We start from the raw sequence: 27762 nt of genomic DNA, 5'->3' as shown, positions 1-27762 counted from the left end.
AGGCGAGTTCAATTATTTCTTAAATGTATTTTTTCAATAGAAGACAAGTACAACAAAACATTAAAAGACTATTAATCAGTATGAAATGATCAGATTTCTTTACAAATGAATATATTTATTGATCTTCCTGTCTGTAATGTGTATACAGTACGCCCGTAACGTCACAGTATTTGAGATGGGTCCCTTTCACATTTAAATTAATACGGTACAAATTCTTGGTACTTGGGAATCGATACTGGTCTTCAAAAGGTACCCATTTTTCGCTACTTTTGTGTGTTTTCAAATGTGTTGATAAATGTTAATTGTTACATAAACAATTCTAAATGTAATATCTAAAAATGAGCTGTGCTGTCCAGTTGTTATTTTGCACTTCTGAGTCTCATTTGCAAGTATTATAAAGCAGACTTTACATACAGTTGCAATTCCAAGACGTTAGTAATGTGTAGACTACGGTGCATTAATCGTCTTTGCCGCTAAGTGAATGTCTTTTTCTTTTGCTGCGCCCTACAAAGTGTTCAAACTGTAAATATTGTAGTTATTACACACCAGCTGTTTGATTGTAACGGGCTTCTTAGTTGGGGTTCTGACAACCAAATTTGCAGGTGTTAAAATCGCCACCTAAAATCGCTACTGATCATCTTTAGCATGTCTATGGCAAATCCTAGCGTAGAGCTAGCGCATTTTTTTTGAGTGCCTTCTTCTCTCTTTGTTGACACGGAACATTACCCGGAGGCAGTCCGGCTGAGTGCTTGACTGCTTGTTTCCCAGCCAAGTGCTTGAGTTTGCAACCAGACGTGCAACAAACGTATCAAAACATGCCACATTTGGTAGTACTGACAGACTTTGGTTGGTATCAACAAAAGTACCAAATTCAGTACCCGTGCAAGAGAAAAAAAATATGATTGGCTTCACTACACATCTTAAAATAAACTGTGCAACAGTCAGCTACATATGTTGGAGCTGTAAGTTTGCACATTTTGTTTGTCTTAAAGCTAACTTAGCATAGCATGATGCTGTTGTTACAATGGGACTGTCATGTTAGCACGGGGCGGTATAGCTCGGTTGGTAGCGTGGCCGTGCCAGCAACTTGAGGGTTCCAGGTTCGATCCCGGCTTCCGCCATCCTAGTCACTGCCGTTGTGTCCTTGGGCAAGACACTTTACCCACCTGCTCCCAGTGCCACCCACACTGGTTTAAATGGAACTTAGATATTGGGTTTCACTATGTAAAAGCGCTTTGAGTCACAAGAGAAAAGCGCTATATAAATATAATTCACTTCACTTCACTTCAGCACATATAACAACGCTAATGTTGCTAACGTTTGTGACCCCCCGCCCCCCTATTGGCTCAATTTCCCCCAGAAAACCGAATGGATGATTGCATTACGACACGTATGATCAAACGTTGTGTTGAAACAATGACCCCGAGGGCAGGAAGTGAGTGTGAGGAAGAGGAGGAAGAGGATGGAGGAGGGTGTAGCGTGGTGAGAAGAGGACGAGGAGTGAAGCATCATGTTTATTCGTGTTCAGAACGTACCGTGCTGTAAATTTGCCTTTAAATGTCAGCCGCTGTGCTCAAGTTCCACTAGAGTACACACACACACACACACACACACACACACACACACACACACACACACACACACACACACACACACACACACACACACACACACACACACACACACACACACACACACACACACACACACACACACACACACACACACTCACGTTGTTTGTCAAGGCTTCACCTAATGGCTCAATCACTTTAATGTGGCTTCTCTTCTCCGCATCCTCTTATTCTTTCTTTAATTTTGTCTCCTAAGAATAAAGTTTTAGTGGGCAGGCACACTATGTGGGCAAAAGTATTGGGACAGCTGCCGGTTCCACTCTACCAACTCTTCTACTCTTAAAAGGGGAACTGCTCTTTTTTGGGGGGAATTGTGCCTATCATTCACAATCCTTACCGAAGACAAGAACCCATATGTTTTTTTAATTTTTCTCATACATTCTACATCGAAAAATAAACGTGAGCAAAAATCAGCTAACAATAGACTGACCATACGTCCTCTTTTCCCCGGACATGTCCTCTTTTGCGGGGCTGTCCGGGCAAAGTTTATTACAGTTTTTTTCAGTCGCTAACAAGCGTTTTTCTAAACAGTAGTCACATTTTCAAAACTCTAAACACGATTAGCACAACATCGGTCCTTTGTGGCCATACCATTCACACATTTCATGTTGTTTTCACACAATATGCAGTCAGTGAACACATTTATATAATGCTTACATTTTCTTGACAGACAAGCTATACCTCCAAACAAAATTATGGATTGTTTTTGTATTATTTACAAATGTTAACACACAACATCCCACAATTGCAAACACAATATTCCAAACCTTAAAAACAGTATAAAAACCTCTGTAATATCAGTTCTAAAACAATATATCCCAGCTGATAATACTGTAACATCAGATGCGATGTGGATGAAAACTTTTGACCTAACCCTGAAGATCGCAGGGATTAGATACTGTAAAGGAATGTTGTGCTTTTTTTTAGTTCTCCCTTTTTACTGGGCTTTTTGCTGTTGCTTTTTTGTTCATGGATATGTTGTTAACTTTACTGTAAACAATACTGTAAAACGTTTTCTGTTGTATCATACTGTAAACAGTATTTCTACTATACCTCCTGTAGTAAACAGTAAAGAAAAAAAAACTTTTTGGAATGCTTTTGAATGTGAACATTACATGTGGATATACAGTTCCCAACCAAAAAATTAGGCGTAAAAAACTGTGGATTGCATGTTTTGCACGCAAATACCTGTAAAACTGAAACATAAAAGTCTATGCAGTTTTTCTAATGTCCACAATAGCCAGTATTTTGAAACCTGGTGTACTTTGATTGGCTGCATGTTCCTTGTGAAGTGAAAACAAGAGTTATTCTTTGAAAGAATAATTTCATTTTGAGTCAGATGTCCAGTGTTTTGGTAAAGTTAATGTGTGCAGAGAAAGATGTCTTCTATTTTGAAATGAAGAGTTAGTATATAGTTAACAAAATGTGCTTTTGAGAAGAAAATGATCTATTTGGCCAATTGTGTTTTGTAGGTGTAAGTCTGTGTTGAGAGTTTAGTAAAAGTATTTTAAGTATAGGTAAGCGCTTGTTAGCGATGGAAAAAAACTGTAAATGCCTCAAATGTCCGGCATTTTGAGTTAGGGTTGCATGTATTTTCAATGTACGTTCAGGGTTAAGAAGGGGTTGAAAACAAAACAAATTGTGAAGGCGTGCGCACGCAGCAGCATTCGTGAGGGAGGGGCAGAGCCAGAGAGAGCGAGGGAGTTCACATTCTAAAAATACTATTAAAATAAACAAAAACATGAAAAATGTGAAATAAAAAAGCTTAAAGGTGAAATGTAATTTAGAAAAAGTTGCAATGTTGACTAATAAAACAGAGCTGGGTTTTTTTCATTCAAACTGTCATTGCTCAAAACATAATATTGAATCAAAATCATTGTTATTATGGATTATTGAGCTATCCACATCAAATATTCCACTAAGAAAAATATTTTTGGTGGAAGATTTTGCATATTTTGTGTGTTTGCCATTAAAAACATAGTTTTGTTTGACAAAAAAGGGCGGAAAACAAACAAACAAAAAAACAACATACAAAAAACTAAAACATTTTGAAATGAGGAATAGATATTAAGTTGATGTAGACTCTAGAGTTTTAAGCGTTAAATATAAAATGTATGTATGCCTGGCACACCATCATCATCATTTCATGACCCAAGCAAAACACTTTTTACACTTTTATACTGAAATAAATACACCTACAACTTATTAAATACAAACATTGAAAAAATTACCAACAGTGGTAAAGTTCAGATCCATGAAGGAAAGAAGAAAGTGAATGCCCTTTGAGACACTTGTGATTTAGGGCTATATAAATAAACATTGATTGATTGATTGATTGATTGAATGAATGTTTATAACTGAATACATTTACATATGTATACAAATTTATTTTTTAAAATATTTTTTTTAATGAATTAAGTAACGTTTATGACAACCTTTTTTCCAAAACACACAATATAGAATGTGAGATACAACAGGATAATGCATACATTTATCATTTGTTTTCAAAACGCTTACAAAAAAGTGGGACCCCAAAAATTTACTGTGGGACCCCATTTTTATGACTTGATGGGGTCCCTGGGACCCCATTTTGAAAATTCCTAGCGCCAACACAGCTGTCAACAGAGGAGAAAAAAATGCTTTTTTAAAATAAATATATTATTTATAAAGCAAGTTCGAGTATCATTGGCAAATTTTCACCTAGTCCCGGCCTTGGCGTGCTGCCCGCCTTGGCACGCATATTCTGTATGTGTCCTCTTTTTGGGATTTCACAATATGGTCAGCCTAGCTAACAAAGGAGTCAATGAGAGCGCCACTACTCCGCCCACCAAGCCCTCTAAATCAGGGGTGGGCAATTAATTTTTACCTGCTGGAGGGCCACATCGACAATATTTCAATTAAATTTTGCTCAATATTATTTTTGATATATACCGTAAGATAAATAATAATAATAATAATTAATAATAATAGTAATACTTCAACATAGTGTGTGTAACAGCATTCCATGACTAATATGAATAAATTAACATTAATAATAAATGACAGTAAAATAAGCACACGTATGACTGAGGAGTCATAGTGTAACTTTGTGTGGTGTTTGAGTTGTCCGACTTTTTGTGTGGCCATAAACGCACCAGTGGTTTAGTGCGTGTTGGTGACAGATGACAAGTTGGTTTTGGCCTGGTTTGTACGGCAGAAAATGACTAGTTTTTCCAGATAGAATTGTTTTACTCATGTTTTTGGTGTGGTTATGTCCGAATATAAACAGTTTTGCTCAATAAAGTGATCGATATAATTCCTGTCCTCGAAGCATCTCGATAGACGTTACAATAATTGAACGGTGTTCAATTGAACGGTGTTGACGAACACCGTTAGGGCCGCTTGTTGTCACTGTCACTCAAAGTTGCATTGCAAAATTACATAGAATAAACATGTTTATTTTGTTTAGAATTCAGATGGGATTTGATTTGGTGCGCGGCATATATTTGCTGCGCGCAGCGGACGCTTTAGCAGTGCGCAATTGCGCAGGCGCGCACCTTAGAGGGAACGTTGCTTGGCAGTCCATGTCTTGTTGAAAACACGCCATTCTTCATCAACTTTTCTCTTTTTAGCGTCTCGGGTGTAAACCGTGCATCACTTGTCGCTGCATGTGCACCTTCACTCGCAGGTTACACAAGGACACACGCCCATAAATGATACTTTTCAAAATAAAAGCAGCACAGTTGTATTGCGCGCATGACATAGATGTTTTTTGAACTGTATTTTGTTAATTGTATCTTGTGTGATGACTGTATTATGATGATAGTATATATGATAGTATATATCTGTATCATGAATCAATTTAAGTGGACCCCGACTTAAACAAGTTGAAAAACTTATTCGGGTGTTACCATTTAGTGGTCAATTGTACGGAATATGTACTTCACTGTGCAACCTACTAATAAAAGTCTCAATCAATCAATCAATCAATCAATTAATGATTGCAGCTGTTCACATTCACTCACAATCACGCACACGCATACGTCCACACGGAAGTAATACAAATAACGATTTTCAAAAAAAAAGCAGCACCGTTGTATTGCACACTCGACATAGATACTTTTTAAAATGTATTTTGTCATTTATAATTGGCCTCACGCGGGCCGGACAGGGACGCACAAAGGGCCGGAGAATGCCCAGGTCTGATCTAAATAAACATCCAAAAAGCGCCAACGATACATTTTGTGACCTGAATATTAACCAAGTATTCATGATATTGTTATTACTAGTGCTAACGCAGACCATCTATTTTTAGAGGTGCATTGATCACAGTACGCTAAATAGCTTATGCTGCTATATTGACATATTGCTGCTGCTGCTTCGCCTCTAAGTTGATAAAAGTTAATAGTAATAGTGGATAATTGCGAGGATTATAATTAAACCTTTATCTAAACGGGAAGACATCAACATCCCGACATTATACAGTAAGTCATTATTTTATTAAGTTTGTAGTTTGTATTTCATGTTTAGCACGTGGCAATACTGCTACATGATGCTTAGTGTTTCACCGAAGCCTCATCTGTTTAGCACACAGCTGTGTCAAAGTCAAGGCCCGCGGGCCGGATCCGTAATGAATGATCTATGGCCCCCGGGGTGATATTTGATTAGTATTAGAACCGGCCCGCAGGCCACAGCCGCCCGCTGCTGTTTTGCACGCACCAATACTCCATCAGTGTTGGCGCTATGAATTTTCAAAATGGGGTCCCAGGGACCCCATCAAGTCATAAAAATGGGGTCCAACAGTAACATTTTGGGGTTCCACTTTTTTGTAACCGTTTTGAAGACAAATGATAAATGTATGCATTATCCTGTTGTATCTCACATTCTATATTGTAGAGATGTCCGATAATATCGGCCTGCCGATATTATCGGCCGATATATGCGTTAAAATGTAATATCGGAAATTATCGGTATCGGTTTTTTTATTATCGGTATCGTTTTTTTTGTTGTTGTTTTTTTTAAATTAAATCCACATAAAAAACACAAGATACACTTACAATTAGTGCACCAACCCAAAAAACCTCCCTCCCCCATTTACACTCATTCACACAAAGGGGTTGTTTCTTTCTGTTATTAATATTCTGCTTCCTACATTATATATCAATATATATCAATACAGTCTGCAAGGGATACAGTCCGTAAGCACACATGGTTGTGCGTGCTGCTGGTCCACTAATAGTATTAACCTTTAACAGTTAATTTTACTCATTTTCATTCATTACTAGTTTCTATGTAACTGTTTTTATATTGTTGTACTTTCTTTTTTATTCAAGAAAATATTTTTAATTTATTCATCTTATTTTACTAATTTTTTTAAAAAGGACCTTATCTTCACCATACCTGGTTGTCCAAATTAGGCATAATAATGTGTTAATTCCACGACTGCATATATCGGTTGATATCGGTATCGGTTGATATCGGTATCGGTAATTAAAGAGTTGGACAATATCGGAATATCGGATATCGGCAAAAAGCCATTATCGGACATCCCTACTATATTGTTTTGGAAAAAGGTTGTCATAAACGTTAATTCATTAAAAAAATTATACAAAAGAAAACAAATATTTATGCAAATGTAAATGTATTCAGTTATAAACATTCATTCACTTTCTTCTTTCCTTCATGGATCTAAACTTTACCGCTGCCTGCATTTTTTCATATATTTTTATTGTAATATTTTCAGAATGTGTTTATTCTATTTTTGGCCAAGGAAGACAAAAAAAACAATCTGAAGTTGTCTTTGTTTTTTAGTTTTAATGCCATGATTTTAATAGTCCGGCTCGTGTGTGCACAGATTTTCCTCCATGCGGCCCCTGAGCTAAAATGAGTTCGACACCCCTGTTCTAAAACTTGTAGCTCATCCTCCTTATATTCAGGCTCAAAAATGTATGTTCTGGATTGTCATTTGTCCAAACGCAGCCTCTCATGAAGTCTGCTATAAGTAGTAGTGTTGTTGTTGAAGGGAAACACAAACATTGTAATACGTCTGTAAAATTAAAAAGAGCAAAATACATCAATATGACACGGTACTACATTACATATACAGGTATATACAGTACATGCGGTCTGTATATAAAACGATGATTCAGGTTTTTGGATGTGCTTTATAAGTGAATCCTGTTGATTCCATTGTTAGCTGACTCTTGCTAAGGTTGATTTATGATTTAGAATGCATAAAAAAAGAAAAAAAACTGTATGTTCTTGTCTTACATAGGGATTGTGAATGATAGGCACATTTTTAAAAAAGTGCTGATCCCTTTAAACTGCTACATACAAAAAGGTGACAATTTGTCAAAACACATTATTTACTTGTGCTATAATTTTCCCCACCAAATTTAAGGTGTTTAGCTGATTCACCACCACATTTGTTCCACACCTTTCAAGGACATGTGTGTCACGTTTCAGCAAAATTAGTCCATAACTCACCAAGCACTTGTCTAATGTTGATGAAACTTAAGTTATTAACATCCCGACATTGTACAGTAAGTGATTGCTTTATTAGGTTCGTAGTTTGTATTTCATATTTAGCACGTAGCAATACTGCTACATGATGCTTAGTGTTTCACCAAAGCCTCATCTGTTTAGCACACAGCTTCTAAAACTTGTAGCTCATCCTACGTATATTCAGGCTCAAAAATATAAGGTTCTGGATCGTCATTTGTCCAAACTCAGCCTCTCATGAATTCTGCTATGAGTAGTAGTGTTGTTGTTGTTGAAGGGAAACACGAGCGATGTGATACGTCTGTAAAATTAATGTTTTCTTCAAATGAGCAAAATACATAAATATTACATATTGTTGTGATTGTGCCTGTTACTACATTACATATGTATACAGTGTGTATATAAAAGGATAATTCAGGTTTTTGGATGTGCTTTATAAGTGAATCCTGTTGATTCCATTGTTAGCTGACTCTTGCTAAGGTTGATTTATGATTTAGAATGCATAAAAAAAGAAAAAAAACTGTATGTTCTTGTCTTACATAGGGATTGTGAATGATAGGCACATTTTTAAAAAAGTGCTGTTCCCTTTAAACTGCTACATACAAAAAGGTGACAATTTGTCAAAACATATTTACTTGTGCTATAATTTTCCCCACCAAATTTAGGGTGTTTAGCTGATTCACCACCACATTTGTTCCACACCTTTCAAGGACATGTGTGTCACGTTTCAGCAAAATTAGTCCATAACTCACCAAGCACTTGTCTAATGTTGATGAAACTTAAGTTATTAACATCCCGACATTGTACAGTAAGTGATTGCTTTATTAGGTTTGTAGTTTGTATTTCATATTTAGCACATAGCAATACTGCTACATGATGCTTAGTGTTTCACCAAAGCCTCATCTGTTTAGCACATAGCTTCTAAAGCTCATCCTACGTATATTCAGGCTAAAAAATATAAGGTTCTGGATCGTCATTTGTCCAAACGCAGCCTCTCATGAAGTCTGCTATGAGTAGTAGTGTTGTTGTTGTTGAAGGGAAACACGAGCGATGTGATACGTCTGTAAAATTAATGTTTTCTTAGAATGAGCAAAATACATAAATATTACATATTGTTGTGATTGTGCCTGTTACTACATTACATATATACATACAGTGTGTATATATAATGTGTATCCTGTTGATTCCGTTGTTAGCTGACTTTTGCTAAGGTTGATTTATGATTTAGAATGCATAAAAGAAAGAAAATAAAGAAAATGTTCCTGTCTTACATTAGGGTTGTGAATGACGGGCAACATTTAAATACAAATTGTAGTTCCCCTTTAGACTGCTACACACAAAAAGGTGACAATTTGTCAAAACATATTTACTTGTGCTATAATTTTCCCGACTAAATTTAGAGTGTTTAACTGATTCACCACCACATTTGTTCCACACCTTTCAAGGACATGTGTGTCAAGTTTCATCAAAATTAGTCCATAACTCACCAAGCACTTGTCTAATGTTGATGAAACTTAAGTTATTAACATCCCGACATTGTACAGTAAGTGATTGCTTTATTAGGTTCGTAGTTTGTATTTCATATTTAGCACGTAGCAATACTGCTACATGATGCTTAGTGTTTCACCAAAGCCTCATCTGTTTAGCACACAGCTTCTAAAGCTCATCCTACGTATATTCAGGCTCAAAAATATAAGGTTCTGGATCGTCATTTGTCCAAACGCAGCCTCTCATGAATTCTGCTATGAGTAGTAGTGTTGTTGTTGTTGAAGGGAAACACGAGCGATGTGATACGTCTGTAAAATTAATGTTTTCTTCAAATGAGCAAAATACATAAATATTACATATTGTTGTGATTGTGCCTGTTATTACATTACATATGTACATACAGTGTGTATATATAATGTGTATCCTGTTGATTCCATTGTTAGCTGACTCTTGCTAAGGTTGATTTATGATTTAGAATGCATAAAAGAAAGAAAATAAAGAAATAGGGATTGTGAATGATGGGCAACATTTAAATACAAATTGTAGTTTCCCTTTAAACTGCTGCACACAAAAAGGTGACAATTTGTCAAAATATTTTTTTTTACTTGTGCTATAATTTTCCTGACTAAATTTAGGGTGTTTAGCTGATTCACCAACACATTTGTTCCACACCTTTCAAGGACATGTGTGTCACGTTTCATCAAAATTAGTCCATAACTCACCAAGCATTTGTCTAATGTCGACGAAACTTAAGAATATATTTATGCCGGCATGTGTACCGTCACTGAACCATGTCGGTGTCCAACCGCCGAGCTGAGACTGGAGGCCATCACACAGTCGCCCTCTGTCCGCTTCCTCCCTCCCGCCCTTCTCCAGCTGGTATTCACACATGAGTAATGGGATTACCGCAGAGAGAGGAGGTGTGGTGAGGAGGGTGATAGTGGTGGGCGGGGGAGGATGGAGGAGGAAGATGGCGCTCGAAGAAGGTCCACAGGGTAGAACAATTTGAAATAGGTCTTAGAGGTCCAGTAATGGAAGCAAGTTGGCCACAGTAGAGTTTATAGTAAGTCCTACTGGGATTGGGAATACACCATTTTGTAAAGCTTTATTGCAATGAGCTGTTTTTGTGACACTGTGTGTCCACACCAGGGGTCACCAACGCGGTGCCTGCGGGCACCAGGTAGCCCGTAAGGACCAGATGAGTAGCCTGTTCTAAAAATAGCTCAAATAGCAGCACTTACCAGTGAGATGCCTCTATTTTTTAAATTTTATTTATTTACTAGCAAGCTGGTCTCGCTTTGCCCGACATTTTTAATTCTAAGAGAGACAAAACTCAAATAGAATTTGAAAATCCAAGAAAATATTTGAAAGACTTGGTCTTCACTTGTTTAAATAAATTCATTTTTTTTTTACTTTGCTTCTTATAACTTTCAGAAAGACAATTTTAGAGAAAAAATACAACCTTAAAAATTATTTTAGGATTTTTAAACACATATACCTTTTTACCTTTTGAATTCCTTCCTCTTCTTTCCTGACAATTTAAATCAATGTTCAAGTAAATTTATTTTTTTTATTGTAAAGAATAATAAATACATTTGAATTTAATTCTTCATTTTAGCTTCTGTTTTTTCAACGAAGAATATTTGTGAAATATTTCTTCAAACTTATTATGATTAAAATTCAAAAAAATTATTCTGGCAAATCTAGAAAATCTGTAGAATCAAATTTAAATCTTATTTCAAAGTCTTTTGAATTTCTTTTAAAATTTTTGTTCTGGAAAATCTAGAAGAAATAATGATTTGTCTTTGTTAGAAATATAGCTTGGTCCTATTTGTTATATATTCTAACAAAGTGCAGATTGGATTTTAACCTATTTAAAACATGTCATCAAAATTCTAAAATTAATCTTAATCAGGAAAAATTACTAATGATGTTCCATAAATTCTTTTTTTAAGTTTTTCTCTTCTTTTTTTCGGTTGAATTTTGAATTTTAAAGAGTCGAAATTGAAGATAAACTATGTTTCAAAATTTAATTGTCATTTTTTTCGTGTTTTCTCCTCTTTTAAACCGTTCAATTAAGTGTAAATATCATTAATTGTTAATAATAACATAGAGTTAAAGGTAAATTGAGCAAATTGGCTATTTCTGGCAATTTATTTAAGTGTGTATCAAACTGGTAGCCCTTCGCATTAATCAGTACCCAAGAAGTAGCTCTTGGTTTCAAAAAGGTTGGTGACTCCTGGTCTACACAAAGCCTTACTGTAATCGTTATACACTTTTTTACTGACTTTTGCACTGTAACATATCACAGCGACGTCATGCTAGGTTATCCAATTCGCTGAGAGAAAAACAGCATGAATGAAGGGTCAAAATTATAGCTAGTATGGCTTCATTTTGTCTACTATTGAATAAATATTCAGTTATTTATATTCTGACAATTTTTTAGGGATGTTAGCCTTGCTTGTTTTCTTCAGAAGTCTCCAAACATGTCATCAGAGCCTCCCTTCCGTGTACGCGGACCACGCGATGTGCATAGAGCCCCTCCATGTTATGCATGGATAAGCGCATGTAAACAAACATATTCCTAGCCGATTCCTGCTCTGTCACTGATAAGAATATAGTTCCCCGCCTAGTCCCACTTTGTTACAGCTTGTCTTGAATTGCCTTTGAATCACGGTCAGAGATGAGAAAGGAAAATGTATTGTTGAACTATTTCTTTCCCGTGAAAGTACAAAAAAATGCATACAATTCAATTCCAGACGGATTTAAATACAAAACCCAAAACCAGTGAAGTTGGCACGTTGTGTAATTCGTAAATAAAAACAGAATACAATGATTTGCAAATTATTTTCCACCTATATTCAATTGAATAGACTGCAAAGACAAGATACTTAACGTTTGAACTGGAAAACTTTGTTTATTTATTTTTTTACAAATATTAGCTCATTTGGAATTTGATGCCTGCAACATGTTTCAAAATAGCTGGCACAAGTGGCAAAAAAAGACTGATAAAGTTGAGGAATGCTCATCAAACATTTGCTTGGAACATCCCACAAGGGAACAGGCTAATTGGGAACAGGTGGGTGCCATGATTGGGTATAAAAGCAGCTTCCATGAAATGCTCAGTCATTCACAAACAAGGATGGGGCGAGGGTCACCACTTTGTCAACAAATGCGTGAGCATATTGTCGAACAGTTTAAGAACAACATTTCCCAACCAGCTATTGCAAGGAATTTAGGGATTTCACCATCTACGGTCCGTAATTTCATCAAAATGTTCAGAGAATCTGGAGGAATCACTGCACGTGAGCGATGATATTATGGACCTTCAACTTTTATTTGTAATTATCACTGCAAAACTAAAATTTTGGGGTGGGAATATTAGGACTTTTAAATCACATAATAGTTGTTTGTTTTTTTTAATTGAGAAGGTACTCATTTTTAACATAATATTCCAGCATTTTTTCTTCAAATTTAGCCTTCACACTGACACACTGTCAAAGCTTAATTTGTTGTTTTGTATAACAATCTACAAGGTTAATACAGTTCGCTTCTCTTTCTTCCCCTCCATTTATCTGCTTTCTTTTGTATTTCAAGTTATCATTACATATGTGTATTGTTGCATTTGAAACAATTGTATTGTTGATAATAGAAGTAATTTACTGTTATTATTCATCATAAATAGTGCTATTTCTATTGCTCCATTTGTAGTGTAATAATGCTCATTGTCATTTCTGTGTTATTAATGTTTATTTCACTAACTGCTTCTTTGCTATCACTTTTACTATCATATTTGTACATATCTTATTCGCTGATGCTGTTATGTTGTTGTTATTGTTGTTGTTGTTGTTGTCACCCTGTCTAATCCCCCTCTTGTCCCCGCAATTTCCCCCTCCGTCTTCCTTTTTTCCCTCTTTCTATCCCCTCTTGCTCCGGCCCGACTGCACCAAATTATAATATAAATCCATTCAATAAAGTCAAATACAAATAAGGCAACAAGAGAAGTATCCTACACTTCTCTTTTGTAAAATTAATCTGTACAGCCTATATGGGCATCTACATCAACAATATGATTTGCCGGAGTAGCTGGACAGGACAAAAAACAAAAACAAATTAATCACAAAATAGTTGTTTGTTTTAATCGAGAAGGTGCTAATTTTTAACAGATTATTCCAGAATTTTTTCTGAAAAAATTTAGCCTTCATAGTAAAATCGCTACTTTTAAAAAAATTTTTTTTAAAGACAAACAAAGAAAACAAAACTGTCCTCTGCGAAGTTGTGGAGTGTCGTGTTTACACGGCAGGCCTGGCCCTAACCAATCTGGTGCCCTAGGCAAGATTTTAAGTGGCGCCCCCCCCACATCGGGAGTGAAGTGTATATACTCACAAGAAACCGAATAGCTTTGTCTTTGACCTATTTTTTTACTTAAAGAAAGCAAATTAACATATTATATGAGAATGTTACGTTATGATTATCTTTAACCGAATCACAGCAGTGCTCAAACTAAAAAACAGCATTCCCTCTCATGTGATATTGCTTAATTAACATTAATGATGTGCACTTTAACAACTAGGCTTACAACTATACCTAATATATAAAGGGGTGGAAAAGTGACTATTACCTGCAGGGCAAACATTAGCTAACCAGAAGGCAATAACAATGTAAACAAAAAACACCTGCTTCAAAGATCTAATACAAATGTCCCTGAGGAATGTAAGGTGGGAGTACTGTAATTACCTAACGTTACATTATTATTTTCCATAACAATTTTGCCCCCTCCACAATATTAACCCGACGTTAAAACAGAACTAGCTATTTATTGATTAGCAATTGCCGAATCATGTAACATTAGCTTAATGCTAAAAAGCCAGGTTACTATCACATTCTGTAACAGACAAATAAGTTCATGTAGGCTAACGTTACCTACCTGCTACCTCTGTCTTTTTCTCGTTTCTCCTCTTCTTTTCTCTTTTTTCTTCCCTGGGCACCTGACAGTTTTGGCCGTTTTGACATCTTGTGTTGAGTTTTTGATGTGGTAAGAGTCATGATACGGGAAGGGAGGGGGCGTACCGTGCGGGGGGGTGGGGGGGCGTAATGTTGTAAGAAATAATATTTCTATTAAATAGGCTTTACTTTGCATTTTAATTAACGTGGGATTATTTTTTGGATTTAGAAATAATAGTACCAACTTTTTTTTTCTTTTTTTTCTCCAACATTTGTGGCACTGGCGTGGCGCCCCCTGATGGACGGCGCCCTTAGCATTTGCCTATACGGCCTATGCCACGGGCCGGCCCTGTTACACGGAGCATTTGAACGCCTCTTCTCATACGAGCGGGGCCCAGGATGACAGATTTTTCTCATGTTCGGCGTTCATAAACCAGCTCCAGGGACACGTCTTACTGGAAGAACATCATTAAAAAAGTTGCGTTTGTGTATTAAAGGACCTTTTAAATGAAACTTTCTTCAAGACAGGTGCAAATGATCACATCACATGGAAGTGTCAGATTCAGGGACACGCCGTCGTGACTTACTATTTTCATCAAACCGGCTCGCTCTCGGATCACCATGGCGATGGGGGAGCTATTCAAGAGTAAGCGGAGAAAGTAGTGGCGTGCCCGTGTGAGTCAGAGAGCGACGGTAACGTGAGAGCATGTTATATTAAAGCAATGTCTTAGCCCGGTGACAAGTTGTAATATGTAGCACGCAGCACAGGAGAGGCCTTCTCTATCTGACATTGATGGACGCTCGGGGACGGCTGAGGGAAGAATGTGGCTGGCAAGGTGAGGCAGGAAGGTGGCCGTGTCGCCATGGAACGCTTGGCCGGCTGACAGTTGCTATATTGAGCTCAGCGGGAGTGTTGACACTATCTCCTGTATCTCACCCAGGAACAAAGTCTTCCTCTCCTCGTGGCACGACCAATACTTCCTCTTCCGACTAAAAAAGCGTACAGCACATTGCTGTCAACACTAATAGGACATGACTGTTAAGTGGCGCCACTTACAGGTTGTCCTGTCCATGCTCACATACATGCAGGGAAGGGATTCCATATTGTCACCCCAGTGCGCATTCATCTGTGCGCCAGGCGTGCGCCACTCCGGCTGCGGCAAGCGGCTGCATTCAATCGGCTCAATCAGCAATCTACACACCTGTCGCTTCTTAAGCAGAGGTGGGTAGAGTAGCCAGAAATTGTACTCAAGTAAGAGTACTGTTACTTTAGAGTTTTATTACTCAAGTAAAAGTAAGGAGTAGTCACCCAAATGTTTACTTGAGTAAAAGTAACAAGCATGTTGTGAAAAAACTACTCAAGTACTGAGTAACTGATGAGTAACCTGTTCGTTTAATGAAGACGGCAACAAATAATGCACAAAAACATAAAAATAGCAATGAGCAAATTCAGAGCCAGGAATATCTCTTAAGCAACTAAAACAATAATATATATTAGATAATAATACATTAACATAAAAAAAATTAAGGCAAATTGAGCCACAATAACTTAACAGCACCATAGGCTCAGTAGGCAGAGATTACAAAGGAAAATAACAAGTTAGCCTTTACGCAAACCATAAACTGATAGGTGTGGACCGCACTTGATGCACTTCTGATTGGTGTTTGTATGCATGCATGAGTGTGTGTGCGTGTGTGTGTGTGTGTGTGTCTTTGTCTGTCTCTCTATGAGGCTGCAGTGCGTTACTAAATGTCCCCACACGATGTACATTTGACAGTGATTCATAGCAGGGAAGCTAACATCAGCCTACGGTGACAGCCAAAATATTTACTAACGTTACTTACTTACTTTGCTTCCTCAAATTTGATGTTGAGTTCATGTAAGCTAGGCTGACCATACGTCCTCTTTTCCCCGGACATGTCCTCTTTTGCGGGGGTGTCCGGGGTGTCCGGGTGGGGTTTCTTAAATGCCTCAAATGTCCGGCATTTTGAATTAGGTTTGCGTGTATTTTCAATGTACGTCCAGGGTTAAGTTAAGAAGGGGTTAAAAAAAACAAAAAACTGAAGGTGCGCGCACGTAGCAACATTCGTGAGGGAGGGGCAGAGACACAGAGTAAGAGAGCTAGTGAGTGGAGAGAGACATGTGAACAAGAAATGCCTAAACGTAAATGCAACTTCACAGATGATTTGCGGGAAAAGTATTTGTGTTTTCGTCCTGGCCGTGACACATGGGAAGCAGAATGCACTGTGTGCAAAGCAGGAACGTATGTATCTGTGGCAAATAAAGGGGCCAACGATCTACAAGCCCACATCGACACTACAAAGCACAAAACAGCTGTGCAGGGCGAGAGCTCGTCTGCTGTTTTTTGTTTAAATTTAATTAACTTCTTTTGAGGCATTATTTATGTTTACATTATATACAAGAGGTTATTTTGAATATTTCTACCTCTGCACTTTTTTTTCCAAAACTGTGAATGTTACAGAATATAAGTGTGACTTATTTTGTTATACTGTCAAGCGGTGTTGGCGTTAACGCACTTTTTGTGTCTTTTTAACGCATTGAAATCAGAAAGGACGCAGATTATTAATTTTTTTTTACCATTTGTGGCCCACAGCTAATGTTTTAAAGGCCCACGGCACATTCTAAAAATACTATTAAAATTAAGAAAAACATAACAAAAGTGAAATTAAAAAACTTAAAGGTAAAATGTAATTTAGAAAAAGTTGCAATGTTGACTAGTAAAACTTTTTTTTTTCTTTTTTTGTTTTTTTCATTGTTATGTTATTATGAATTATTGACCTATCAAAGGTTCCGATTACTTCACATCAAATATTCCACTTTGAAAAATATTTTTGGTGGAAGATTTTGCATACTTTGTGTGTTTGCCATAAAAAACAGTTTTGTTTGACAAAAAAGGGCGGAAAACAAACAAACAAAAAAAACAACATAAAAAAAACCTCAAACATTTTGAAATGAGGAATAGATCCGAAGTTGATGTAGACTCCAGAGATTTAAGCGTTAAATATAAAATGTATGTATGCCTGGCACACCATCATCATCATTTCATGACCCAAGCAAAACACTTTTCACACTTTTATACTGAAATAAATACACCTACAACTTATTAAATAAAAACATAGAAAAAACTAGCAGCAGTGGTAAAGTTTAGATCCATGAAGGAAAGAAGAAAGTGAATGAATGTTTATAACTGAATACATTTACATATGTATACAAATTTGTTTTCTTTTGCATTATCTTTTTTATTGAATTAAGTAACGTTTATATAATGTGAGATACAACAGGATAATGCATACATTTGTCATTTGTTTTCAAAACGCTTACAAAAAGTGGGACCCAAAAAATTTACTGTGGGACCCCATTTTTATGACTTGATGGGGTCCCTGGGACCCCATTTTGAAAATTCCTAGCGCCAACACTGCTGTCAACAGAGGAGGAAAAAATGCTTTATTTAAATAAATATATTATATATAAAGCAAGTTCAAGTATCATTGGTAAATGTTCACCTAGTCCCGGCCTTGGCGTGCTGCCCGCCTTGGCACGCATATACTGTATGTGTCCTCTTTTTGGGATTTCACAATATGGTCAGCCTAATGTAAGCTTAAGCTTGTTGTTGTTGGTCATGTGCAGTTAATCACGTGACCGCCTGGCTCTGTTTGATTGGTGAAACGGAGTCAAACGTCCCCAGTGACTGTATTTGATTGGATGAAACGCAGGCTTGCGATAGATCCTACTTTGAAGGTCTGTCTGACAAACCAAAAAACAAACAAAGCGTGCATTAACAGATCGATACAAATCAGTAGCGAGTAGCGAGCTGGATGGAGATAAATGGAGCGGAGTAAAAGTAGCGTTTCTTCTCTATAAATATACTCGAGTAAAAGTAAAAGTATGTTGCATTAAAGCTACTCTTAGAAGTACAATGTATCCAAAAAGTTACTCAAGTAGATTTAACGGAGTAAATGTAGCGCGTTACTACCCACCTCTGTTCTTAAGCCAGTGCAAACGTGCGTTAAGGGCCAGAACGTAACAACCTGTTCCTGTTCCTGGGGGGGGGGGGGGGGGGGGGGGGGCGGTATAGCTCGGTTGGAAGAGTGGGCGTGCCAGCAACTTGAGGGTTGCAGGTTCGATCCCTGCTTCCGCCATCCTAGTCACTGCCGTTGTGTCCTTGGGCAAGACACTTTACCCACCTGCTCCCAGTGCCACCCACACTGGTTTAAATGTAACTTAGATATTGGGTTTCACTATGTAAAAGCACTTTGAGTCACTAGAGAAAAGCGCTATATAAATATAATTCACTTCTGTACAGTACTCGCCTCGTATCTAGCGCAACTTTCTGTTTTGCCTCTGGTGAGGGCGGTCGCATTTTTTCCGCCTCCCTTCTTCTCCCTGCTTGCTCTCTTTTTTTGTCCTGTCTACACTTTTATGAAGCCTCTTTCTTTGCGCTGTCCTCCAAATAGTCTGTTCTTAAAACATCCCCCCCGAGGACTCCTCAATGATGGACGCTTTTGACCTCCCTCTCAACGACACCTGGAGTCGAACTTTTGCTTGCATGCAGAACGGCCCCAGGCCTATGGACACTACATCAACACACCCAAGACAATGGGCATATACACCCCCCCACCCCCACCCCACACCTTCACCACCGCTTGATTCCCCTTGGGGTGATGGACGGCTGGCAGTGCTTTATAGCAGCAGTCGACCTCCAGGGCCCCAACTCCCCGCCCTCTGTTGCAAGTTGTTGTGATTACATGTAACATGTTTATGTGTGCATGGCATGGAGGTTTTCCCCCCACTCCAGACTAGGCCCCCTTAGGAGCCCAGTCTAGATTGTATTTTTTTACTCATCTTCTTCCCCAGCGTTTTACCTTTTTCCCATCTTTTACGGGGCGCCTGTGGCGACCCATTAGTGTTCCTGTCCTGTAACCCTGTACACTGTTTGTTTGTCTAATCTTGAACGGGTTTGTGCTGTAAACAAAGTTTCGTTGTAGTTGTTCAATGACAATAAAGTCCTATCCTATCCTATGCTCTCTCTCTCTGTGTTTTCTCCTCCTCCGTGTTCATTGTGCGTTGTCCTGTGTCGTGCCTTCCAGCAGCATTCCTCCGTCCCCTGGCTACGAGCTGTGTGTCTCGTCTCCCCGTGTTCCCCTCTGGTTCTGTAACTGCCCCTCTTGGATCTCGACCTCCCGCCTGGACACGGACTTTTAACGCCTCGCTATTGCCCCCGACTTCCTGCCTGTTCTCTGGATCTTCGAGCCTGCCTTGCCCCCTCTCGGACTTCCGCACCTCGCTCAACAGCTAATCACCACACATAGTCGCACACCACACACATTTGGGTTCGTTTCACACTTCATATTATTGTATATGGTAATAAATGGAGCTAAAACGTCGTCCCTGCTGTCTGTGCCGTCTTCTTCCTACGGCCCCATTCCTGGGTGTATCTCACGTGAGAGGAAGAGGGTGGGGTTTAATCATTTGGCAATGCAGTCTGCTGGAAATGATGGAAAGCATCACTGTACATAGTAACTGGCGCTGTGGTCAAAGTTGGAATTCCCACAAAACACATTCTAAGATTTATTCAACGCACTACTAAACTAATTTTAGCTCAGGGGCCGCATGGAGGAGAATCTGTGCACACACGTGCCGGACTATTAAAATCATGGCATTAAAAGTAACAAATACATGTATTTTTAATTAAGATACAAAGACAAAATGCTAGCTCGCGATTAGCCCGTTATTTGTCAGCTCGCTTCTACCATTCAAGTTTGTAGCTCGCGATTAGCGCACAAGCTATTTGCGGTGATATCCTGTATTATTTGCATATCTTATAGTATTGCACATTAACGAGCTACCTTCATGACAAGTTAAATCCAAAACACAGTTGTATACAGCAGCGATTCTCAAACCTTGGTAGGTATACCACTTGTGGTACGCGGGCTCCATGTAGTGGTATGCCGAATAATTATTTGATTAAAGTACAGTGTTTTATTTTCTTATATTTAAACAGTGTTACTGTTTAAAACTGTAATGTTACAGTGGTCAAAAATATGAAATACAGTCGTTAAATAAAACCTCTCTCTTGTTTTTAATGAGCACTTAGGTCTACTACACTACTGTATTTTATTGTTAATCATTCTGGTGGTACGTTTTTTCTGAGGTGGTACTTGGTGAAAAAATTTAGAGAAACCCCATATAGGACATAAAAGTAGAGGGTGCCTGCTCCAACTGTGCATCAGTTTTTTCGCATGGGATAAAACTAAAAAATAAAGACAACTTCAGATTTTCTTGGTCTTACTTTGGCCAAAAATAGAACAAACACATTCTGAAAATATTACATAAAAAATATAGAAAAAAATGCCGGCAGCGGTAAAGTTTAGATCCGTGAAGGAAAGAAGAAAGTGAATGCATGTTTATAACTGAATACATTTACATAGGCATTAAAAATGTGTTTTCTTTTGTATTATTTAAAATAAATAAATAAATAAATAAAGTAACGTTTGATTGATGATTGGTGAGTTATGGACTCATTTTGCTGAAACTTGACACACATGCCCTTGAAAGGTGTGGAACAAATTTAGTCGGAAAAGTTATAGCACAATTAAAAAATATGTTTTGACAAAAAGTATCACTTTTTTTGTGTGTAGCAGTTTAAAGGGAACTGCACTTATTTTGGAATTTTCCCATCATCCACAACCCCTATGTAAGACAAGAACATACAGTTTTTTCTTTTTTTATGTATTCTAAATCATAAATCAACCTTAGCGAAAGTCAGCTAACAATGGAATCAACAGGATTCACTTATAAAGCACATCCAAAAACCTGAGTCATCGTTTTATATACACACTGTATGTACAGTATATATGTAATGTAGTACCGTGTCATATTGATGTACTTTGCTCTTTTTAATTTTACAGACGTATCACAACGTTCGTGGCTCCCTTCAACAACAACACTACTACTCACTTCATGAGAGGCTGCTTTTGGACAAATGACGATCCAGAACCTTATATTTTTGAGCCTGAATATAAGGAGGATGAACTACAAGTTTTAGAACAGGGATGTCAAACTTATTCTAGCTCAGGGGCCGCATGGAGGAAAATCCGTGCACACATGGGCCGGACTATTAAAATTATGGCATTAAAACTAAAAACTAAAGACAACTTCAGATTGTTTTCTTGGTCTTACTTTGGCCAAAAATAGAACAAACACATTCTGAAAATATTACAATAAAAATATAGAAAAAAATGCCGGCAGCGGTAAAGTTTAGATCCATGAAGGAAAGAAGAAAGTGAATGAATGTTTATAACTGAATACATTTACATATGCATAAACATTTGTTTGCTTTTGTACTATTTTTTTTTAATGAATTAAGTAACGTTTATGACAACCTTTTTCCAAAACAATATAGAATGTGAGATATAACAGGATAATGCATGCATTTGTTTTCAAAACGCCTACAAAACAGTGGGACCCCAAAATTTTACTGTGGGACCCCATTTTTATGACTTGATGGGGTCCCTGGGACCGACACTGATGGAGTATTGGTGCGTGCAAAACAGCAGGCCGGTTCTAATACTAATCAAATATCATCCCGGTCTGTGCCGTCTTCTTCCTACGGCCCCATTCCTGGGTGTATCTCACGTGAGAGGAAGAGGGTGGGGTTTAATCATTTGGCAATGCAGTCTGCTGGAAATGATGGGGGCCATAGATCATTCATTCGGGCCTTGACTTTGACACCCCTGCTCTACTGCCATCTGGCTGCCAAAGTGAATATGACACTCCCCAATTCACCAAGTTTCGTGTGTCAGGTAAACCGTGACGAGTGGGTCCATAAAAATCCCCTTCCTACTGTATACAGTCGTGGTCAAAAGTTGACATACACTTGTAAAGAACATAATGTCAAGGCTGTTTTGAGTTACCAATCATTTCTACAACTCCTATTTTTTGGTGATAGAGTGATTGGAAGAATTTGGAGGTAATTCTCCAAATTCAAGTTCAAGTCCCATTGACTCTCTGTAAAGCACCAGTTCCATTGGCAGCAAAACAGGCCCAGAGCATAATACTACCACCACCATGCTTGACGGTAGGAATTGTGTTCCTGGAATTAAAGGCATCACCTTTTCTCCTCCAAAACATATTGCTGGGTATTGTGGCCAAACAGCTCCATTTTTGTTTCATCTGACCACGGAACTTTCCTCCAGAAGGTCTTATCTTTGTCCATGTGATGTCAGATGTCATGCCGCTCCTTCTTTGGTAGTGCAACGATAGTCTGACAGATGAGGCATATGCACTTCCAGAATGACATTCCAAATGAAAGTGATACGTTTTTGGCTTTTTGCTTGGTCCAGCTCCTCCACTCAATTTCATACCGTTTCTCAAGTTTAGAGAAAAAAAAAGTGAAGGCTATAAAATGGAGGCTAACTTGGTAACTGGCTAGCTGGCTTGATAGTTTCCCCGCATGCGCAGTCAGTGGTGTGCCGTCAAGGCTGATGCTGAAGTCTTTTTTTTTGTTTTTGTAATGCCATGTGATCTACTCACACTACCGATCGACTTATTGTGCACCCTTGCCCTAAAGGTATGTGCCTGGTGCTGCCATCTTGTCATCCTAAATTTAGTGTTCATTTCCTTGTTGCCATGGACACTAATTCTTTGCACCTGCCTGTGGTTCCTGGTCAGGACTCTCACCTCCTCCTGATCACTAATCAGAGAGCTACTTGTACGCTGCCCTGCAGTTCTGTTCGCTACACGTTTGTTTGGCTTTACGCTACGCTCTAGTTTTTGTGTTTCTTCCATGGATGAAGTGCTGGCTGTCCATAGTCGGGACCCGGGGTGGACCGCTCGCCTGTGCATCGGTTGGGGACATCTCTGCGCTGCTGACCCGTCTCCGCTTGGGATGGTTTCCTGCTGGCCCCACTATGGACTGGACTCTCACTGTTATGCTAGAGCAGGGGTCACCAACCTTTTTGAAACCAAGAGCTACTTCTTGGGTAGTGATTAATGCGAAGGGCTACCAGTTTGATACACACTTAAATAAATTGCCAGAAATAGCCAATTTGCTCAATTTACCTTTAACTCTATGTTATTATTAATAATTAATGATTTTTACACTTAATTGAACATTATAAAAGAGGAGAAAACCTGAAAAAAATGACAATTACATTTTGAAACATAGTTTATCTTCAATTTCGACTCTTTAAAATTCAAAATTCAACCGAAAAAAAGAAAAGAAAAACTTAAAAAAATAATTTATGGAACATCATTAGTAATTTTTCCTGATTAAGATTTAAAAAATTAATTTAAAAAATGACAATTAAATTTTGAAACATAGTTTATCTTCAATTTCGACTCTTTAAAATTCAAAATTCAACCGAAAAAAAGAAAAGAAAAACTTAAAAAAAGAATTTATGGGACATCATTAGTAATTTTTCCTGATTAAGATTAAAAAAATTAATTAAAAAAATGACAATTAAATTTTGAAACATAGTTTATCTTCAATTTCGACTCTTTAAAATTCAAAATTCAACCGAAAAAAAGAAAAGAAAAACTTAAAAAAAGAATTTATGGAACATCATTAGTAATTTTTCCTGATTAAGATTAATTTTAGAATTTTGATGACATGTTTTAAATAGGTTAAAATCCAATCTACACTTAGTTAGAATATATAACAAATAGGACCAAGCTATATTTCTAACAAAGACAAATCATTATTTTTTCTAGATTTTCCAGAACAACATTTTTAAAAGAAATTCAAAAGACTTTGAAATAAGATTTAAATTTGATTCTACAGATTTTCTAGATTTGCCAGAATATTTTTTTTTGAATTTTAATCATAATAAGTTTGAAGAAATATTTCACAAATATTCGTCGTCGAAAAAACAGAAGCTAAAATGAAGAATTAAATTAAAATGTATTTATTATTCTTTACAATAAAAAAAATAAATTGACTTGAACATTGATTTAAATTGTCAGGAAAGAAGAGGAAGGAATTTAAAAGGTAAAAAGGTATATGTGTTTAAAAATCCTAAAATCATTTTTAAGGTTGTATTTTTTCTCTAAAATTGTCTTTCTGAAAGTTATAAGAAGCAAAGTAAAAAAATTAATGAATTTATCTAAACAAGTGAAGACCAAGTCTTTAAAATATTTTCTTGGGTTTTCAAATTCTATTTGAGTTTTGTCTCTCTTAGAATTAAAAATGTCGGGCAAAGCGAGACCAGCTTGCTAGTAAATAAATAAAATGTAAAAAATAGAGGCAGCTCACTGGTAAGTGCTGCTATTTGAGCTATTTTTAGAACAGGCCAGCGGGCTACTCATCTGGTCCTTACGGGCTACCTGGTGCCCGCGGGCACCGTGTTGGTGACCCCTGTGCTAGATCCACTATGGACTGGACTCCCACTAATATGTTAGATCCACGATGGACTGGACTTTCACAATATTATGTCAGACCCACTCGACATCCATTGCTTTCGGTCTCCCCTAGAGGGGGGGGTTACCCACATATGCAGTCTTCTCCACACTTGTGATTTAGGGCTGTATAAATAAACATTGATTGATTGATTGTGTTTCTTAATTCCCATGCCACAGACTCCGTGCATTAATATGCTAAGCTAAAGCTAGCCTGGAGCATCTTATATGTTCCCCGCGGGTTTGATTTCCGTCTTTTGCCTTGAGAATGAACCAGCATCTTACCTGCACGCTGCTTCTTGGCGTCCTTCTACATCTTGGGGACCTTGTCACCCAGACGCAACACAAACACCCTGAAGTCACAGTGGCTATTTCCTTGAGCGCAGACACCTGTGTGACAAATTTAAATGCGATCCCACTCATGCGGTAAAAATAACAGCGCCCCCATGTGGTGTTTTTTCCCCCCGGCATGACATGTTCCCACCAAGCGGTGCGGTTCACTTGGGTTTGGTCCATCACAGTACTGTTGGAAAACCCTAGCCTAGTTCTCAACCTTTTTGACCTCGGGGGCCCTCCTTTTCTACTACACAACTTTTTTTTTCTGGAAATACTAAGAATTTTCCAAAGAAATAAAAGTAATATTAAGACTTTTCAAATCACAAAATGCAAAGTAAATTTCAATCCCCAAATTACTAGTTTTTTAACAGAATATTCCAACTTTTTTTTCTCGTAATATTGAGACTAGAGATGTCCGATAATATCGGCCTGCCGATACTATCGGCCGATATATGCGTTAAAATGTAATATCGGAAATTATCGGCATCGTTTTTTTTTATTATCGGTATGTTTTTTTTTTTTTGTTTTTTTTTTTTTTAAATTAAATCAACATAAAAAACACAAGATACACTTACAATTAGTGCACCAACCCAAAAAACCTCCCTCCCCCATTTACACTCATTCACACAAAAGGGTTGTTTCTTTCTGTTATTAATATTCTGGTTCCTACATTATATATCAATATATATCATTACAGTCTGCAAGGGATACAGTCCGTAAGCACACATGATTGTGCGTGCTGCTGGTCCACTAATAGTACTAACCTTTAACAGTTAATTTTACTCATTTTCATTCATTACTAGTTTCTATGTAACTGTTTTTATATTGTTGTACTTTCTTTTTTATTCAAGAAAATGTTTTTAATTTATTTATCTTATTTTACTAATTTTTAAAAAAAGTACCTTATCTTCACCATACCTGGTTGTCCAAATTAGGCATAACAATGTGTTAATTCCACGACTGCAAATATCGGTTGATATCGGTATCGGTTGATATCGGTATCGGTAATTAAAGAGTTGGACAATATCGGAATATCGGATATCGGCAAAAAGCCATTATCGGACATCCCTAATTGAGACTTTTCAAAATCACAAAATATAATATATTATAATATTACCATGAATTGATTAACGTGGACCCCGACTTAAAGAAGTTGAAAAACTTATTGGGGTGTTACCATTTAGTGGTCAATTGTACGGAATATGTACTGTACTGTGCAATCTACTAATAAAAGTTTCAATCAATCAATCAATCATAAACCTTTTTTAATTGCAAAATGACTACTTTTTAAACTAAATATTCCAGCTTTTTTGTCTTAAGATTTTTAACTTTATTGCACAACTGCTACTTTTTTTTTTGTAATGTTGAGAATTTGGGGGTTAAATCACCAAAAATGATTCCCGGGCGTGACCGTGGCTGCTCACTGCTCCCCTCACCTCCCAGGGGGTGATCAAGGGTGATGGGTCAAATGCAGAGAATAATTTCGCCATACCTAGTGTGTGTGTGACAATCATTGGTACTTTAACTTTTAACTTTGCTAGTTTTTTAACAGAATATTCCAACTTTTTTGTCTTAAAATGTTTTACTTTATTGCAAAACTGCTACTTTTTTTTTGTAATGTTGAGAATTTCCGCTCGTAATATTGAGAAGTGTTTGTCTAAAGAGTTTTACTTCATATTACAACCTGTTTTCCTTCATTTTGGGGCTTTATTGCAAAAACTATTGCCTGTGTGTAATTCTTCATTTCATCATCAGCATCATCATTTCTTTTTATTCCTTTCATGAAAATGCATATATACACGCCATGTACAGTTGACACTTTCATTGTTTTTTGTTTTTGTGTCTTATACATTTCCATGATCAGAAAGAAGCAGATGGAAGAATAATATCCTCATATTTATCTGTATGAGGGGCTGTTAGGGACATTATTCAGAATTACCTCTTACTACTGAAATGCTCTCACATAAACAACTGAAATGTTTTTCTCTCACACACACTACTGAAACCCTCTTATACACACTACTGAAACACTCTTATACACACTACTGAAACCCTCTTATACACACTACTGAAACACTCTTATACACACTACTGAAACCCTCTTATACACACTACTGAAACACTCTTATACACACTACTGAAACCCTCTTATACACACTACTGATGATGCGTCCAAATTGCAAAACACCCATCCACCATTTCACCAGCCATCACCAAACACTCTCAAGTATGTGCCAGCACAAAGGAATTTTACAACTTATCCTGTGTTTTTGTAAACTGAGTAACTGGACACTAAGTCCAGTGACCGCTGAGAAAGATCAGCTGACAACAGGGGAAAGTCCTTGTGGCAGCGTGGAAAGACAGCTGACAGGAGGGAATAGACCCCACTGGGACAGGCATGGGCTAGCTTCCCATGCTTGTAGCTTCCCATGCCTTCGCATGTTGGAAGCACCCGTTATAGCTACG

General features: G+C 37.5%; 1 protein-coding gene across 1 annotated transcript in view; it reads right to left on the bottom strand.

The window, feature by feature from the left end:
• Positions 1 to 25331, bottom strand: part of erfl3 (Ets2 repressor factor like 3) — a 163363-nt gene extending 138032 nt beyond the window's left edge. The window contains exon 1 of the mRNA XM_062063895.1: positions 25246 to 25331. The gene's annotated coding sequence lies outside the window, so the exon portion shown is untranslated. The remainder of the gene's footprint in view (positions 1 to 25245) is intronic.
• Positions 25332 to 27762: the final 2431 nt, after the last annotated feature.

Source organism: Entelurus aequoreus, linkage group LG11 (genome assembly GCF_033978785.1).
Source record: "Entelurus aequoreus isolate RoL-2023_Sb linkage group LG11, RoL_Eaeq_v1.1, whole genome shotgun sequence".
Taxonomy (NCBI): Eukaryota; Metazoa; Chordata; class Actinopteri; order Syngnathiformes; family Syngnathidae; genus Entelurus; species Entelurus aequoreus.
Note: the sequence above shows the minus strand (reverse complement) of the source record. Positions and strands in the feature narration are given on the sequence as shown.